Source organism: Equus przewalskii, chromosome 11 (assembly GCF_037783145.1).
Source record: "Equus przewalskii isolate Varuska chromosome 11, EquPr2, whole genome shotgun sequence".
In the NCBI taxonomy this organism is placed as follows: domain Eukaryota; kingdom Metazoa; phylum Chordata; class Mammalia; order Perissodactyla; family Equidae; genus Equus; species Equus przewalskii.
In genome coordinates, this window is record NC_091841.1 from 14,296,653 (window position 1) to 14,313,428 (window position 16,776).

A 16,776-nucleotide genomic window follows, 5' to 3' on the forward strand; every position below is an offset into this window, starting at 1 on the left:
AAGTCTCCTCCAGTCTAGGTCTTGTTTTCACAATTATTCCAACTATTAACATAGAAGAACTTTCACGATATCCCCTCTGAGCTTCCTCTTCTCTGTCCTTGCAGACATCCTTGAGGCTCTGTTATATAAACTACAATCTGGACAAGTTACTAATAAAGAGATGAATATTGTGATGATTTAGACCACTTCTTTAATACCAAGTGGTAAACAACAATGTAGCAATGCTTATAGGCTTTGAGGGAAAATAGTTGAGAATGATAAACTTTATTCCCAATACTATTGTTTGTCATTTATGCAGGAAAGTAAAAGACACTTTTCATTTGTTTGACTTCATAATATATACTACCCCCTTGTTCTTTTTGACCAAAGTTTAAAAAAAGTCTTTAGTGAAAGAAATTTCATAATACCATAAGTGTTAGTAACTTGTCCAAATTGTATTTTATAAAATTCTTCTCTAGCTTAAATCTGCTACAATACGCTTCCAATATACTGTTCTCTCACTTCCCTTCTCTTTCATTTTGTATCATTGTTGAAATTATTTTTTGCAATTCTATTGCATTTTAAGTTTTCAAATAATTTTCATGTTTTTCAAATAACTCTCATGTTAATACTGCATTGGTATCCACCCTCTTATGATTGTCTCTTCTTTTTCATAGAAATTCTGTTTATTTGTATCCCATTTATGATACAGAAATATTTTCTTACATTTTTTCTGGTTCCCTTGGGAAATTTTTATCAGAAATCTTCACAACACCTACAACTGTTTTATCCATGTACAGTGGTAGTAAGTTTTCTAATATCACAAATAGTTGTGCTTTTGTGATTGTTATTTTTTTCTCACCTGAAGGGGAAACAAGATATATACAAAAAGAACTTTGCTAAAGGAAAATTTATTTTTTAAAGAATTTCACTTGGTCCTATTCCCTGTCCACAAGGATGGAGGTTGAATTCATTTCTCATGTCTACATATCAGGACAAGCTTATATGTGCAGTTTCTTCCCAAACGTCGTCTTGTCGTCACTCAACTAATTGAGCTACTGGAAAGGGATAAGACATTAATCTTCTCATCCTGTCTTTCCACATTCAGAGTATATGTGGTGTAATAAACACCATGACAAAAAAATAAATTGTCACTAATCCCTTTGTCCCTGCCTATTACACTTTAAGGCCGATAAGGAGAGCATTCTGTAGCTCCCAGAGAGCAAGTCTGAGAGCCCCTTTTTCTTCACACCTTAAATCGAATGATTTCTGCGAAATTTTTCATTACATAATTTATTTCACAATTCCATCATACATCATACAAAATATAGTTGAACGTCCTATCAGGAAGTAGCTCTATAATAAAAAATACTATTTTCATAATTTCTGAAAGCCACTTTTAATTGACTTCATTTCTACAGAATGCCAAAAAATTGTCTAGTCTCCATGTATAAATGTCAGATGCAAATGATTATTAAAATTCACAGTCAGCCTGAGAAACACCTACTCAAAATGAAATAGCCACCATTCATTTAGCTTAGAATAGTTTTAATTTACACATGCCCTACCCAATCTCAGTGCCACTAGTGAAATTTTCACCTTACTCATATTTCTTTAGTTCATCATCTCTGACACATACAAAGCCATTGATTTGGGTTCGATGATCTGAAAGATAATAGGACTTTCTGATTTGAAGTGTACTTTGATGCCTGAATAAAGCTTTTAGCATATTGAGTAGGAAAAATCAATGATGTTTTTCTTCTGAAAATATCTTTTCACACCAAACCTTTCTCATGGCCTTTTTCATCTCTGTATTTCTCAGGGTATAGATTAATGGGTTGAACATAGGAGCAATGATGGTGTAAAATAGAGCAAATATTTTGTCCTCAGGATAAGTTGTATGGGATCTAAGGTAGGCAAAGATTGAAGGCCCAAAAATAAGACAACCACAGTGATATGAGATCCACAGGTTGACAGGGCTTTGCACTTTCCCTCTGCTGAATGATTTCTTAAGGTGAATAATATAATGACATAAGACCCAAACAAGAGAACAAAGGTTACTAAGGCGACCCTTCCTGAATTGGCAACCACAAGGATACCAGTGATGTAGGTATCAGTGCCGGCAACTTTCAGAAAAGGAAAAATATCACAATAGTAGTGATCGATTTTGTTGGGGCCACAGAAGGGCAGCCTGATAATCATAGAAAACTGAGAAAAGGAATGGACTGCCCCACCAGCCCAGGCAGCCAATACTAGAAGATTGCATGTTGTCTTGTTCATGATGATCATGTAATGGAGAGGTTTGCAGATGACCACACAACTATCAAAGGCCATGACTGTGAGGATGAAGATTTCAATCATTCCCAAGAAGTGCAAGGAAAAGATCTGTAACATGCAATTACCATAGGAGATGGCTTTTCTTCCCAGTAGCAGGTCACTGATCAGTTTGGGTGTCACACAGGAGGTATAGCTTATGTCCATAGAGGATAAATGGCTGAGGAAATAGTACATTGGTTGGTGAAAAAGGGCACTGCATCGAATACAGATAAGGATCAGAAGATTTCCCACCAAGATGGCAATATAACAAAATAAGAAGAATGTAAAGCATAATATTTGTATGTTATGGTTATAAGAAAGTCCCAAAAGAATAAATTCTGAAATTTTCCTCTGACTTTCCATATATTGGATGTTATACAAAGGTAATTAATTATCTGGAAAAAATATATAAATTTAGAAGAGAATAGTTACAATATGATTACAATCATATAAAAAGTAATAACAAACCACAGAAGCTAATTCAACAAATCACAGAAGCTAATTCATAAGTCAATGATATTGTTATATTTTCTTTTAGGAATCTTAATGGATTTCTCTAATAGTTATTTAAAAAAAATTTTTGAGGAATTCTGTTATATTGACAATGCTAAAAATAACATTGATGAAAATGTGAAAATATAATGATTTAAAAATTACTATTCCCCAAGGGAAGTTATACTATTATTTATAACATTTTAACAACAGTGATATTAATGCAGTTTAATGCAGGAAATTTCTTTTACTTATAATTTTCAATTGTCCTCTTTATTCATAGCAGGTTTTTCATTGTAGATGATGTTCCCTTTGCCCAGCATGATATGGAGCACCCTCCTGATTGTCTGTAGAGATATGATCAAGGAATGCCAGTGCATTTTTAAAAAATGCCTAAATTATAAACTGAGTGACTAAGATTGTAAGTAATGTTCCTAGAAATACAAGGAACGGGGTGATGAGTAATGCATATTGACCTTGTAAAACTAATCGTTTTTTTGGGTGGGGGGATTAGCCCAGAGCTGACATCTGCTGCCAATCCTCCTCTTTTTGCTAAGGAAGACTGGCCCTGAGCTAACATCCATGCCCATCTTCCTCCATTTTATATGCGGGACACCTGCCACAGCATGGCTTGCCAAGCGGTGCCATGTCGGTGCCTGTTCCAAACAGCGAAGCCCAGGCCGCCGAAGCAGAATGTGTGAACTTAACTGCTGCACCACTGGGTTGGCTGGATGGGAAACTAATCTTGCTGGCTATGTGGCAATACTAAAAATAGTTGAAAATATAGCAAAAATTAGATATTTTTGTCAATGACTGACATCTTGAAGAAAATTAGAAAACTATTTATAGTTATTTAAATTTTAGTGTAAAAGAATGTTTTAAGGTAAACTCTTTAATCATTAAAATTAATTGCACCATTAATGAAAAAAACACTAATTGAAATGCATAAGTCAGTTGAATTCTGCACAACTTATGTGTTCTGGAATGGAATAAATTATGAGCACCAAAAACCACTAAAAGTGATGTCACACAATGTAACTATAAGGCAAACATTTTGATCAAAAGGTACTCAGCTGTTATATGTCATAGGACTTATTTATAGATTTGCATATATTCTTTTTGATCAGGGTAGGACTTACACAAAGGCAAGGAAAGAACGCATTGCAGAGAGCACAAACTTCCAAGTTCTATTCTCCTCACTCATGAGAAATTAGACACTGTCTAAGTGGTTGTCTGCCTTACTCCTAGCTCAGACGTAGCAGCCATAAATAATATATGGCAGGATTTTCCAAGCTGTGTAGCTGTATTACTAGTGATACTTAAGATTATTTAGCTGGTAAACAGGCAAGGCTTTAAAACACATTTCTCACTAAGACATTTTAGTCTCCTTTTTAACATGAAGACAGCACGTCTTATTCTCAAAATTGTGTATAAGCTATAGTACATTCATAACATTTAATGTTTTGCATATGTTTTTAAAAGTATTGTTGCAATTACTGTTGCAAATAACAACTCATTTATGAAAATCCTAAATTGTGTTCCTTAAAATAAATCTACATAAAAACTGAGATGATTTTTAAAAGAAGTATTAAATAATAAATGATTCTAGTTATTAGACTGACAAGAATTACTCATCTAATTCAATCATATTCCTTTCAGTATAGAAGGAATTGATCAAGAGAAACTTAGTGAATTCCCCAAATCAGAGACCCAATTAACTGTAGAGTTTATAAACTAAATCTCCTCATTCTTACTATATTTAGTGTTACCTCCCACAGTAAAGGGGCATGTATCAGAGAAGAAAGGAGTGGAGGAATTATCATAATTTTCATCTCAAAAAAGGTGAGAGACACCCAGATCACTATAAAATATACCAAAATAGTTAAAAGAATAGATGTGTGGTGTAGCATGTCTCTGTTTTGACATCATTTCACAACATCAGGCTTTGAATTTGGCCACTACAGCTTTTAATATTCCAGTCTGTAAATGTATAAGTTATCATAACTCTTGAAAGCACTAGTAGAATGATAATGTGACCAACTCCAGGAGAAAGAAAGTGTAGCAAAGGATATAAATGACATTTTTTTGGAAATCTTCAAAGCATTAAACAAATAAATGATGAAATGAAGACACAAAGTAAAAGAATAAGTGATGTTATAAAGGCAGAATTAGAAATGGTGTGGAGAGTAAAACAAAGTGGAGAACAAACCACTTTCATTCAAGCATTGTCTATATATCAGAAAACTTCTGATGCTCGAGAGAGAATATTGGTCACTTGGATCTTTCAACACTCAGATGTTTGATATCAGGTGAAATAATATGAATGAAGTGTGGCTACATTTTTGTTTCAATGTTTGGTATTTAAGTTTTATATAGAAACTGGCATCCAACTCTAAAAAGCCCTTCCAGATTAGGGAAGATGACAGTCAACCATCCAGCATGAATTTAGACAAACATTATACCTTATTCTCAATTTTCTTTTATATTTTACTTTCTGTCATTATTTATAATGAAATTTTAACTATAATAAATAGGATTATGTTGGATTTTTCCATTCACACAAGCTGTTCTCACTAGCATAAGACATTGAACCCCTCTAAGCTTGAGTTTCAAGTTCTATAACTGGGATATAGACACATCATTCAGGGAAATAGTGAAGAATAGATGAGTTTATGAAATGAAATCCCCAGGGAGGATTGAGGGGACATCATAATTACACATCTTTTCCTTATGTTCTTTCTTTGACGGAAGGGATTAAGAATTAGTTAAATTGTCCTGCAAATAGACAGAAATTCACAATAAATCTCTTGAAAATGTCAAAAAAAAATTGCAATAAAGGTTTTAGGTCAGTCAGAACAAATTTCAGTGTAATAATGTTTGGGCGGCAAAATAAAGTTGATCTCGTAATATCATTGGTTACCAGGGAAATTTCTTAATACCTAATTTTAAATAAGTAGTCTTATTATTCATGCTACCAAAATTAAGTTAAAAAGCCAACTTGCAGCTTTTTATAGTATTTATTCACTTATTCACTGTTTGTGAAGCACTATTAGCAGTGTGAAACTCCATTTTCCTATAGGTCATCTAGGGTCTATATGCATTAAATACACATATTTCTATTGGTGTAATTACCATGCTCCTTACTATAAACTAACTTACCTGACTCTGATGAAGCTAGACAATTTTACGAGGCTAGTTAATTGAAAGATGAGAATTTCTCCGAAGATTAGAGACTGCAAGGCCACTGATAATCTAAACATTTCATTTTTTAAAATATACTATGCAAAAATAAACTCTGCTTGTACTATGCAATGAAAACTAAGCATTGCAAGGCAAACTTTTTTACTCTTGTTTAAATTTTCATATACAACAGCTGAATGTATAACCTTAAAATAGCACAATAAATGCCAAAAAGACCTAGTGAGCTTAAAACAGGTATTATAAGGACAATTACCTCTGCATCAATTGTGGATGGTCTTCAAGTTAGTTTTAAGTTCCTCAGGAAAATGTCTTGGTCACACATTTCCCCCCTTTCAGTTGCACAGTTTGCTAACCCTTCACTACTATTTACACCTGAAATAAAATGTAAAACTTAAAGCACTGATTCAAACAAATTTATGTCAGTTCTCTAAAAATACCTTCAAGTTTTGCTTCCTTTGAATTTCCAGGAAGGAAAACCCCACTGTTTTTACAAAATGAGTGAAATTTAAATACCACTGAAATTGCATTGTATCACTGGATACACAGAGAAGCATTTATTCACTCCACAAGAAGGGGATCTAGAATTTTAAATGCTTCTATAACTCACTGACACTTGCTCATACTCAAAAGTAAACAAGAAAATTTGAAATATCTGCTAAAGCAAGGCACATATATATGTCCTAGGAGTCATCTGTTTTATGCCTACGCCTGAAAGAAATTTGCTCTGCAAGAGCCAAATATAAACTGAGAGGAGATCATAAGAATATTTTGACTTCAAAAGTTAAAGAAATTATTTTCCCAGAAGTATTTCTTAAAAGATTCTCAGTAAATAACACTAATCAGTTGTCCAAGATTATATTTCTCAGTCTTGTGGGAATTTTCAGGCTTTAAACATATTTTCCACTTTTGATTAACCATGCTCTGGGTACTATGTCTGTAGAGGCCTCAGTGAAGCCTGAGGATTCAGACTCAGAGCAGCTTAATAAATATAATCAGTGCTGGCTAATTTCCTCCTCTGAATAGGAGGTGGGAAATTGGGGTAACCCAATGGGAGCATTGGGGTTTTTTAGAGGAGGTCTCTATTTCTGGAGAGGAGAGGTAAAAGAAAATCAGAGAGAAAGATATCCAGAGTCCCAACAAGAGTCATAAAGAAAACAATGTAAGATGCATAAGAGTAAGTTAACAATTAAGTCAATGACCTGTCACCCCACTGTTCTCCTGAGCAGTAGCCACACGCAACAGCAGAACAGTCATTGCTGCAATGGAGAGTTGGGTTGTGAGAGGCAAAAGAAAAAAGAGAATTAGCAAAATAAAGTAAAATTATAATTAATTTCCCACCTCTATTGGTAAATTGAAAGTGATCCACAATTTTGTTGAAAAGTATTTGAGAGTGTAAAGAAGTTAGGAACCAAAAAATGTCTCTGATTTCATTCTAATTACTATCTGGGATTTTCATTTGAGTAGTTGCAGTGTTGCAAGGTGTATAGACTCAGAATCATCAGCACTGAAATTCAGTTGTCTTCCCTTCTTGAACAAAATATCTATATATCTCACGTAGTCACGTAAGATTTCAGGAAATCAATATTTTATGCCATCCCATCTAGATCAGAACACTTTACTTAGTAAAATAATCATAATATTTATAGGCATTTTTAAAATCACTATATGTCCGTCACTGTATTAAGCATTTAAGTGCATTATCTAATTTAATTCTTAGAAAAAACTTTTTCATGGGAATTATTTCCTCCATTACTGAGAAAAGTAAATAAAAGAAATCTTTTAGAGGTTAAACAACTTGCTCAAGATCACAAATCACATTCAAAATACTAGCAACGCATTCTGCTGTTTATAACATATGTAGAAGTAAAATGTAAAGTAAAGTCAAACAATATGAAAACAATATATAAAACTAAGAAGTTGAGGGGCCAGCCTGGTGGCACAGCGGTTAAGTTCGCATGTTACGCTTCTTGGCGGCCCAGGGTTCACTGGTTCAGATCCTAGGTGCGGACATGGCACAGCTTGGCAAAAGCTAATGACTCTAATTTCACTGAAAATATTTTCATCAAAACGCATGTTTTTTTTTCTTTCAGATACTCAACTATTTGTCCATAATATACAATAAACTCACCAAATAGGAAAATAAGAAGAATATATGACAATTCATCTTTATGGACCTTTCCTCTGAGCAGATCATACAAATGTTTTTCTTTGTGCTCTTATTATGCTACGTTTCTGTGTTAGTAGGAAGCCATCTGATTTTTACCTCTCTTCAATACACTGCCCTTTTTCACCAACCAATGTACTATTCCTCAGTCACTTATCCTATGTGGACATCTCCGCTACCTCCTTTGTGCCACCTAAACTAATCAATGACCTGCTACTGGGAAGAAAAAAACATCTCCAACAGTAATCACATTTTGCAGGTCTTTTTCATGGACTTCTTTTGCATTGTTGAGGTCTTCATCCTTACAGTCATGACCTTTGATTGCTGTGTTGCCGTCTGCAAACCTCTCCAATACCTGATCGTCATGAACAGGACAAGATGCAATCTCCTAGTCTTGGCTGCCTGGGCTAGTGGGACTGTCCATTCCTTTTCTCAGTTTTATCGGGCTGGCCTTCTGAGGTCCTAACTAAATCGATCACTACTATCGTGATATTTTTCCTTTTCTGAAAGTTGCCTGTACTGATACCTACATCACTGGTGTCCTTGTGGCTGCCAATTCAGGAATGGTCGCCTTAGTAACCTTTGTTCTCTTGTTTGGGTCTTATGTCATTATATTATTCACCTTAGGAAATCGTCAGCAGAGGGAAGGCACAAAACCCTCTCTACCTGTGGGTTTCATATCACTGTAGTTGTCTTATTTTTTGGGCCTTCGATCTTTGCCTACCTTAGAGCCCCTACCACTAAACTTGAGGACAAAATATTTGCTCTATTTTATACCATCATCGCTCCTATGTTCAATCCATTAATCTATACCCTGAGAAATACAGAGATGAAAAAGGCCATGAGAAAGGTTTGGTGTGAAAAGATATTTTCAGAAGAAAAACAATTGATTTTCCTCCTTAATATGCTGAAAACTTTATTCAGGAATAAAAATGGACTTGGAATCAGAGAACTCTTTTAGCTTTCAGGTCATTGAACCCAAATCATTCACTTTATAAATGTCAGCGATGATGAGCCCAGTAAAGTGGCAATTTCACTAATCCATATTTGTATGTAAATAATTCTGGGCTAAAGCAATAGTAGCTGAGTGAAATCCTGTAGTCAATTGTGAAGCCAAAGAGAATTTTAATAATCATTCATATGTAAACTTCAGACAAGGATAAGAAAAATTGCTGACACTCTCTGACCATGCAGAAAATTAAGAAAATGTGTTAATAAAAGAGATTATTTTTCAATGTTGAGCTCTGTTTGGTGAACCAGTTAATTTATTGCCTCCCAACTCTATTCCTTCCTTTCATTGCTTGTTTAGTAGTATCGGAGTTGCATAGAGCATGCTCTGGAGCCTATCTGTATAAGGCACTGAGGTTAAATTGCAGGAGGATTGGTCTTTCCTCCTGGTTCTGCTGCTTTTGTTTTGATTTCTTCTGGATCCTGTTCCACGTCCAAAACACTCTACCCAAGCATGAAATTCCTCAGCAAGCTCAGAGCCCAGGGCAAATTTGATCATCTCACTGCACCCTGCTGACCTTCCAGAAGTAGACATTTCACCCCAGGTTTTGCTGCTCCCTGTCCACTGCAAGGCTCCCAAAGCCCAATTATATATGAGTACTCATCTGTTAGCATCTGCCAGCCTCCATCCAAGAAAGATTTCTTTTTAGGATCTTCCCTAAGGGGCCCTATTGTACATCCCAAGCCTCACAAAGCCCTGCATTGAGCTTGTTCTCTGAACTTAACTCATGCATAACCTCCTGCCAGCCTGAGTTGCCCTGCATTCTAAAGGCACTTCCTGCTTTCTTGGCAGCTGTGACAGTTCTGGCTGAGGCTGCGAATGCAACTTCAACAAAGTCTGAATCCCAATTTTAGGGAGGGGGTCTCCTCTTCCAAGTTCATTCTCTGGGTACACTTCTTTAATCCTAAATTACTTTTAATACTTTTATTGAAGTATAGTTGACATACAATCAACTACACATATTTAAAGTGTACAATTTGATGTTTTGACATGAATACACCTATGAAACCATCACCATAATCAAGATACTGAGGGTCCATCACGCTGAAAAGTTTCCACTTATTCGTTATAATTCTCTCTCCTGTCCAATACTGAGTGGCTCTTCCCAGGCAACTCTTGATTTGCTTTCTGTCTCTATAGATTAGATTGTGTTCTCTAGATTTTTACATAAATTTAATCATACAGTATATTCTATGTTTGCTAATTTCTTTCAGCATAATTATTTTGAGATAAATTCATTGTTGTTGCATGCACCAATAGCCTATTCATTTTTATTGCTGAGTAGCACTGTATGCAAATTCTATTATTTATCCATTCTGCTCTTGATCAACATTTGAGGTTTTTCCAGTTTTTGGCTACTACAAATAAAATTTCTATAAACATTCATGTACAAGTTTCTGTGAGGGACGTACACTTTCAGTTCTGTCAGGTAAATATTTAGGAGTAGAATGGCTGGTCATATGTAGATGTATGTTTAAATTTTAAGAAACCACCAAACAATTTTTATAAAGTGGTTGTACTAGTTTACATCCCACAAGAAGTTTGTGAATGTCCGTCTTTCTCTTCCACTTGGTATATCAATCTTCTTAATTTTAGCTATTCTAAAAGCTATGAACTGGTATCTCATTGTGACTTTAATATGTATTCATAAATGACTAATTATGTTGAAAAAAATTTCACGAACTTGCTTGGCATTCAAATAACTTCTTTTGTGAAGTAGCTTTTCAAATCTTTGAACCACTTAAAAATTTTTCATCTGAATTGTCAAACTTGTAGACATAAAGTTGTTTCAATATCTGCAAAATGTGTAGTGATGTCAAGTCTCTCAATCTTGATATAGGCAATATCTATCTTCTGTCTCTACTCCTGATCAATCTGACTAGAGGTTTACCAAATTGATTGAATTTCCCAAATAGATATTTTTTGCTTTCATTTTTGCTTGTTTGTCTCTTTTGTTTTTCATTGACTTTCAGTTTGATTTTTATTATTTACTTTCTTCTCACTCTGGTTTAATTTGCTTTCTTTTTAATCTTAAATTGGAGTCTGAGGACAGTAATTTGAAACTTTTCTTCTTTTCCAATACGTATGTTTAGTGTGATCAATTTCCCTCTAAGTACTGCTTGGTAGGATCCCACAAACTCTGATATATTTTGTTTCCATTTTCATCCGTATGAAATACTTTCTAATTTCTCTTTTGAATTCTTCTTGACCCACAGGGTTATTCAGAAGTGTGTTTTATAATTTCCTAGATTTCCTTCTGATATTTCTAATTTGATTCCATTGTGGTCAAAGAACATACTTTAAAAGACTACAGTCATCATAAATTTATTGAGATTTGTTTTATGGCCCAGAATATGATATATTTTGGTAAATGTTCTGAGTATACTTATCAAGGATTCATGTTCCGCTACGGTTAGAGGAAGTATCTTATAAAGACAATTAACTCGTCAGTTGGTAGTTTACTCAAGTATGCTATAAATTTGTTGACTTGCTGTCTACTTGATCCATTAATTTTTGACAGATGAGTACCAAAATATCAGCTATATTGTGAATTTGTCTTTAAGATTCCATAAATTGTTGTTTCATATATTTTGAAGTACTGTTATTAGGGTAATAAACACTTAGATACTTATGTCTTGTCTCCTTGATTAGCTGACTCTTTTGTCATTATGATATGAAACTTTTTATCCTTGGTAATATTTACTCAATTATTTTTTGTCTGATAATTAAAAAGTCTCTCTATGCTTCTTTTCACTTGTGTTAGCATTATTTATCTTTTCCATCCTCTTACCTCTAACCTATTTATACCTTCATATATAAATGCACATTCTATCATATTCTATATCCAGAATATATTAGGGTTCTGTTTTTTGTATCCTGACTTTTAATTGTACTGCTTAGACCATTTTCACTTTATGAGATTATGGATAATGTTGGGTTTAAATCTATCATCTTGCAATACTTTTCTATTAATCCTATTTGTTTTTCTCTTTTTCCTTTGTCTCCTTTCCCTTGAATCAATTTGGTATTCTTATGATTTTGTTTTATTTTCTTTATTGTCTATCACTCTTTGTTTTGTTATTTTAGTGGGTGTTTTGGTGTTTATAGTTACAACTTAAGCTTATCAGAGCCACATGTGATATTCTATCACTTTATGTATCATATAATAGCTTTACAATAATATGTTTCCATGTCTCCCCTTCTTACTTTTTTTTTTTTTTTTGAGGCAGATTAGCCCTGAGCTAACTACTGCCAGCCCTCCTCTTTTTGCTGAGGAAGACTGGCCCTGAGCTAACATCCACGCCCATCTTCCTCTACTTTATATGTGGGATGACCACTTGAGTGGACAAATACTTTGCAAACCAGATGACTTTCTTCACCACAGGAAAGAAACATCATGAACCTGGGAACCAATATTATGATAAAAACCAAATAACTGGAAAACATAACTAGAATGTTTGAGAATGGTTGATATTATAAAAATAATTATGTAATGTATGCATCTCTCCTATTTACCTTTTAAGTATTAATGTTAATAGTTTTATGGTAAACTGAACATTTGTTAAAATTAGTGGTATAATAGGCAAGGGGAAAAAAACTGCTTGAATTGCACAGCTATGTTTGAATTCTGCTCCTTTTATATATTTTATCTATTTGTATTTTTACTGTGTAGACACTAAAAGCCAGTAAAAGATGGTGTTAAAACAATAATAAAGCATACTTTATGGTCAGTGCGTATTCAACTATTATTTGTTGAATGAATTAGTGACTGATCTATGAATTTGCATACATCATCTTCTGTATGATTTTAAGACATAAAATAAATAACACTGGAAAGAGTGTACTACACAAGGGAATTCCACCCAAGTGTTATTCGCCCCACTTATGAGGGATTATATGGAATCCAGAAGGTCTTTCTGCCTTTCTCCGAGATCAGGTATGGAGGCCATATCCAGGTACCACAGACACTTCATTTTTAAGACAGCATTTGTGTTGCAAAGCTATATAGAGATCAAGAAATCCGGCATTTCCCAAACCATGTAGCTTTATTACTGATAATATTTGAAATGATTTTAGCTAACAAAAAGACATGGCCATAAAACATATTATTTTTAGTACATCTGTAGTTTCACATATCTGATTACATGAGGGAGAAGGTTTTGATTTGGCATATTATATCTTTAGTATCTAAGACTTGCTAATCTCCATTTTTAACAAAAGACAAGTCTCATCCTCAGATTATCCACAGATCATGGTACCTAAATAAACATATATTAATTTCATCTGATTCATTATGTATATGTCATCACAATTACAATTACAAGTGACGTCTGCCATATGAAAATGATATGTAACTTCCCTTTTAATAAGTTTGTATAAAAATGAATTGATTTAAAGAAAATTACTAAATAAGAAGGAGGCTAGTTATTAGAAAGACTTAATAATAGAAGAGAATTTGATCAAACTTAACTGAATCAATTTCCTAAATCGGAGAGCTAATAAAGAGTGGCTCATTGAAGATGGATCTGATTTTTACCATCTAGTGCTGCCTCCTTTGGATGAAAACAGAGGGGTTAAGAAATCACGGAGGACAGCAGTGGTAGGAACTATTTGAATCTATATTTCAAATTCCTTACAAGACAGCACAAAAAGTGATAGTGCTAGAACACTGTGAAAACATAACTTTACAGTTATAAAAATGAACGTTTAGACTAGCAACTCTTTGATTTCAAATTATTGTGTAACGTCTTTACCTCCAGCTTGACCACAGTAGTTTTTAATGTCTCAGCCTGTACAGTTAAGGAGTTAACTATTTGCTTTTAATTCAATATTGTTAAGGAAATTAATAGTTAACTGTCAATTACATATTGCTACAGATGCTGGCAATAACAAAATTAATGTAATGAATAAACTGAAGTGATGGAATAATAGTCAAGGAAGAAATTGACCTTTTTTGACTAAAGAAAAACTTTCAAAACATTAAACTCATAAATAATGAATGTGCAAGTGTTTTTTATAAAGGCAGTATCAAAAGAATTAGACAAGCTGAAGAGTGTAAAATAAAGTGGAGAACAAACTATGTTGATTTAAACTCAGTCCATGTAACAGTTGTAGCATGAAACATCCAAGAAGATAGACCATCAGTCCTTAGACGTTCCCACCATGCACACATTTACTGTTAGGTGAAATAATATCTCCTCTTGCCTGGGTAATTTTTCACCACCATTTTTAATATTTGGGTTTATATATCATCTGCCAGAAAGCTAAATTTTTTAGTCATTTAGTAGAAGATAAACATCTGTCATCCAGTATAAATTTAGACAATTGCCAAACTTTACTCCCAATGATTGTTTTAAGCATTTTACTTTCCATAAAGTTTTAGTAATAAAGAGTGAAGTGAGCTGTTTTTAGTTTCTCCAAAATCCTTTGGGAAGGCCATTTATTCTGTCTAAGCCTCTGAATCTTCATATATAAAATTACAATACTGATACATAAGTAAAGAAAATAATGAAGATTACACGAGATTATGATCTGAAGTTTCCTAGAATGGTACCTCGTACATAACCACAAAACAGTTTCCTTTCCATATCATTGACTTACCTTTGCTGATTCTGGTAAATCTAATTTATTTCAGGAGGATGATCATTTGAAAGGTGGAAGTTTTCTAGAGATTCGATGCTCAAAGTTCACTGATAACTTGAAAATTTCAAATTTTAATGACGTTATCTCCTGCTACAACTCAGCTTGCAATGTACAATTAAAAGTAAGCATCACCTAAACAGTTCTTACTTTTACTCAAATATTTATACCTCAGTTAAATTTATAGCCTTACAATAAGAATTAAAAAGAATAAATGATAAACAACATGCTAATTAGCCCAAATAAAAAAATATATCAAGGTTATTACCCCTGAGATGGTTTCAAGTTAATTTTGGCCCCTTATGAAAATATATATTTCACATATTTCTCACATTTGGTAGTCAATGTGCTCTCTCTTTTCCGGCACATACATCTGAGATGAAACACAAGACTATATATAAACCAGTGATTCAAATAAAGCTAGATTAATCTCTGAAAATAACTTCAGGATTGCATTTCTGGAATAAATCCTATTGTTTTGCAAGGGGGATCAAGTGTTAGATATCTATCTTGAACCCACAGAAAAGTATGTATTCATTCCACAGACATGTGCTCTGGTTTTTTGACTGCAAATACAATTTCTTTTCACCTGATCTGATTCAAGAGTAAACAGGGAACATCCCGGTGGCACAGAGGTTAAGTTCGCACCTTCTGCTTCGGCAGCCCAGGGTTCTCCGGTTTGGAACCCAGGTGCGGACATGGCACTGCTTGACAAGCCATGCTGTGGTAGGCGTCCCACATATAAAGGAGAGGAAGATCGGCACTGATGTTAGCTTAGGGCCAGGCTTCCTCGGCAAAAAGAAGAGGATTGGCATCAGATGTTAGGTCAGGGCTAATCTTCCTCAAAAAAAAAAAAAAAAAGTTGCTAAAGAAATCTGCTTATATGTGTTGTAGAAGTCATCTATTTTATGCCTACGCTTTGAGGAAATTTGCTCCACAGTAGCCAAATATACATTTGCTTACCTTACTCCTTTATCACAGTGTTTTAGAGGTTCATGATATTTTTGCATTATTGGTAATCTATTGCTATTTATTACTGAATAGTATTCCATTGTATGGATGTGCCACAGTTGTATATTCATTCACCAGTTAGTGGACATCTGAATTGTTTTCATTCTATGGTTGTAATGAATAATGTACAAGTCTTGTTGTGGACATATGTTTTCATCCCTCTTGGATAGACGCCTAGGAGTGAAATTGCTGGATCACATGGTAGGCGTATGCTAACTTTTTAAGAAACTGCCAAATGATTTTCAAAATTTGTTGTGCCATTTTACATTTCCACCATCAAGGTATGAGAGTTCCAATTCTCCAAAAGCTCACCTAAAGGTGACATTGTCTATCATTTCAATTTTAGCACAGAGTTATTCATAATATTCCCTTATGACTAATAATTTCCGTAAGATCTGTAAAAACAGTGTCCCATTCATATCTGATTGAATACTTACAACTTACTTTTTGTTTTTTGTTTGTCTTGTGTTGGCTAGGACCTTCAGTATAATTTTACATACCATTTACTTGAACTGGTGACGATAAGTTTCATTTCTTGTTCTTGATTCCAAAGGAATAACTTTTAGTATTTTACCATTGAACATAATGTCTGTTGCAAAATTTTTACAGGTCATATTTTTGAATTAATTTTGCAGTTAAGTTTTAATAAATCGTCTGTTGAGATGATAAAGTATTTTTCTCCTTTACCACATTAAGAATTTAAACCCAGAAATTTACTTCTAGGCAGCCATACTTTTTTTTTTTTTGCAGGATGCCGCCACAGCATGGCTTGATGAGTGGTGTGTATGTCCATGCCTGGGATCTGAACCTGTGAACCCCAGGCCACCAAAGTGGAACACAAAAACTTAACCACGATACCATGGGCCGGCCTATGTGTACTTTTTTTGATAAATGCTATTTTTATTAATTTTATCTCCAAATATTCTCTGCTTTCTATTATGATTTCCTCTGTGGCTTAGTAGTC

The 16,776-nt window shown here is 34.1% G+C and overlaps 1 protein-coding gene and 2 pseudogenes across 1 annotated transcript in view; 1 reads left to right on the forward strand and 2 right to left on the reverse strand.

Moving 5' to 3' along the window:
• Positions 1–16,776, forward strand: part of LOC139074340 (cTAGE family member 2-like) — a 624,763-nt gene that overhangs the window by 535,007 nt on the left and 72,980 nt on the right. The window lies entirely within an intron of this gene.
• On the reverse strand, positions 1,694–2,658 carry LOC103562839 (olfactory receptor 4P4-like; annotated as a pseudogene).
• The window catches only part of LOC103562837 (olfactory receptor 4P4-like), a 38,190-nt pseudogene continuing 29,768 nt past the window's right edge, over positions 8,355–16,776 (reverse strand).